This window comes from Oncorhynchus gorbuscha, linkage group LG12, assembly GCF_021184085.1.
Source record: "Oncorhynchus gorbuscha isolate QuinsamMale2020 ecotype Even-year linkage group LG12, OgorEven_v1.0, whole genome shotgun sequence".
Classification (NCBI taxonomy): Eukaryota; Metazoa; Chordata; class Actinopteri; order Salmoniformes; family Salmonidae; genus Oncorhynchus; species Oncorhynchus gorbuscha.
Window position 1 is genome coordinate 82281369 of NC_060184.1, and position 3466 is coordinate 82284834.

Here is a 3466-nt window from a genome sequence, read left to right on the forward strand (position 1 = left end):
TATGACATCCAGTAAAACAGTCACTTTACAATAGTGCATCTAAGTATTGTGGGGAGGGTGGTGTCCCCTACAGCCAGTAGTATCCTGTCCAGAAGCTGTGGGGAGGGTGGTGTCCCCTACAGTCAGTAGTATCCTGTTCAGTTGCTGAATTTCCCTGACAGCACTTGTTTTACACAAGAAAGGTGATGACGGCTGAAATTTGAGGATGGCGAATGGAGGGCGAGTCACCTGAGCCGTGATGCGGGCTCTGAGAGCACTGAGCATGAGAGAGAGAAAAAGAGAGAGAGAGAGAGAGAGAGAGAGAGAGAGAGAGAGAGAGAGAGAGAGAGAGAGAGAGAGAGGGAGAGGGAGAGAGGAGAAAGGAGAGAAGAGAGAGAGAGAGAGAAAGGAGAGAAGAGAGAGAGAGAGAGAGAGAGAGAGAGAGAGAGAGGGAGAGGGAGAGAGGAGAAAGGAGAGAAGAGAGAGAGAGAGAGAAAGGAGAGAAGAGAGAGAGAGAGAGAGAGAGAGAGAGAGAGAGAGAGAGAGAGAGAGAGAGAGAGAGAGAGAGAGAGAGGGAGAGAGGAGAAAGGAGAGAAGAGAGAGAGTTAGAGAGAGAAAGGAGAGAAGAGAGAGAGAGAGAGGGGGGAGAGGGAGAGAGGAGAAAAGAGAGAGGAGAGAGAGAGTTAGAGAGAGAAAGGAGAGAGAGAGAGAGAGAGGGGGGGAGAGAGGGAGAGAGGAGAAAAGAGAGAGGAGAGAGAGAGTTAGAGAGAGAAAGGAGAGAAGAGAGAGAGAGAGGGAGAGAGGAGAAAGGAGAGAAGAGAGAGAGTTAGAGAGAGAAAGGAGAGAAGAGAGAGAGAGAGAGGGGGAGAGAGGGAGAGAGGAGAAAAGAGAGAGGAGAGAGAGAGTTAGAGAGAGAAAGGAGAGAAGAGAGAGAGAGAGAGAGGGGGAGAGAGGGAGAGAGGAGAAAAGAGAGAGGAGAGAGAGAGTTAGAGAGAGAAAGGAGAGAAGAGAGAGAGAGAGAGAGAGAGAGAGAGAGAGACAGAGAGAGAGAGAGAGACAGACAGAGAGAGAGAGACAGACAGAGAGAGACAGACAGACAGAGAGAGACAGAGACAGACAGACAGACAGACAGACAGACAGACAGACAGACAGACAGACAGAATTCTGTCTTGTTCACACTGGTGCCACCCCATCGTCACAGCCTTTAGATGCTGTGAAACTCTGTGGAGATTGGGCCTGGGAGTTTTTAGGTTATTGTAAACTTGAAATTGTTTAATTGGTCAATGGCGTTTGGATTTGGGTTGAAAGGTCACACCTTCTAGATGTAAATGGTAATAAAAGCCCTTTTGTTCTGTCTCTCTGTCACGACTTCCTCCGAAGTCGGTCCCTCTCCTTGTTCTGCTGTCGACGCCACCGGCCTTCTAGCCACTAGCCACCGGCCTTCTAGCCACTAGCCATCGCCACCGGCCTTCTAGCCACTAGCCATCGCCACCGGCCTTCTAGCCACTAGCCATCGCCACCGGCCTTCTAGCCACTAGCCATCGCCACCGTCCTTCTAGCCACTAGCCATCTCCACCGTCCTTCTAGCCACTAGCCATCGCCACCGGCCTTCTAGCCACTAGCCATCGCCACCGGCCTTCTAGCCACTAGCCATCGCCACCGGCCTTCTAGCCACTAGTCATCGCGACTGGCCTTCTAGCCACTAGCCATCGCCACAGGCCTTCTAGCCACTAGCCATCGCCACCGGCCTTCTAGCCACTAGCCATCGCCACCGGCCTTCTAGCCACTAGCCATCGCCACCGGCCTTCTAGCCACTAGCCATCGCCACCGGCCTTCTAGCCACTAGCCATCGCCACCGGCCTTCTAGCCACTAGCCATCGCCACCGGCCTTCTAGCCACTAGCCATCGCCACCGGCCTTCTAGCCACTAGCCATCGCCACCGGCCTTCTAGCCACTAGCCATCGCCACCGGCCTTCTAGCCACTAGCCATCGCCACCGGCCTTCTAGCCATCGCCACCGGCCTTCTAGCCACTAGCCATCGCCACCGGCCTTCTAGCCATCGCCACCGGCCTTCTAGCCACTAGCCATCGCCACCGGCCTTCTAGCCACTAGCCATCGCCACAGGCCTTCTAGCCACTAGCCATCGCCACCGGCCTTCTAGCCACTAGCCATCGCCACCGGCCTTCTAGCCACTAGCCATCGCCACCGGCCTTCTAGCCACTAGCCATCGCCACCGGCCTTCTAGCCACTAGCCATCGCCACCGGCCTTCTAGCCACTAGCCATCGCCACCGGCCTTCTAGCCACCAGCCATCGCCACCGCCTTCTAGCCACTAGCCATCGCCACCGGCCTTCTAGCCACTAGCCATCGCCACCGGCCTTCTAGCCACTAGCCATCGCCACCGGCCTTCTAGCCACTAGCCATCGCCACCGGCCTTCTAGCCACTAGCCATCGCCACCGGCCTTCTAGCCACTAGCCATCGCCACCGGCCTTCTAGCCACTAGCCATCGCCACCGGCCTTCTAGCCACTAGCCATCTCCACCGGCCTTCTAGCCACTAGCCATCGCCACCGGCCTTCTAGCCACTAGCCATCGCCACCGGCCTTGTAGCCATCGCACCGGCCTTCTAGCCATCGCCACCGGCCTTCTAGCCATCGCCACCGGCCTTCTAGCCACTAGCCATCGCCACCGGCCTTCTAGCCACTAGCCATCGCCACCGGCCTTCTAGCCACTAGCCATCGCCACCGGCCTTCTAGCCACTAGCCATCGCCACCGGCCTTCTAGCCACTAGCCATCGCCACCGGCCTTCTAGCCATCGCCACCGTCCTTCTAGCCACTAGCCATCGCCACCGGCCTTCTAGCCACTAGCCATCGCCACCGGCCTTCTAGCCACTAGCCATCGCCACCGGCCTTCTAGCCACTAGCCATCGCCACCGTCCTTCTAGCCACTAGCCATCGCCACCGTCCTTCTAGCCACTAGCCATCGCCACCGTCCTTCTAGCCACTAGCCATCGCCACCGTCCTTCTAGCCACTAGCCATCGCCACCGGCCTTCTAGCCATCGCCACCGGCCTTCTAGCCACTAGCCATTGCCACCGGCCTTCTAGCCACTAGCCATCGCCACCGGCCTTCTAGCCACTAGCCATCGCCACCGCCTTCTAGCCACTAGCCATCGCCACCGGCCTTCTAGCCATCGCCACCGGCCTTCTAGCCACTAGCCATCGCCACCGGCCTTCTAGCCATCGCCACCGGCCTTCTAGCCACTAGCCATCGCCACCGGCCTTCTAGCCATCGCCACCGGCCTTCTAGCCACTAGCCATCGCCACCGGCCTTCTAGCCACTAGCCATCTCCACCGTCCTTCTAGCCACTAGCCATCGCCACCGGCCTTCTAGCCACTAGCCATCGCCACCGTCCTTCTAGCCACCAGCCATCGCCACCGGCCTTCTAGCCACTAGCCATCGCCACCGCCTTCTAGCCACTAGCCATCGC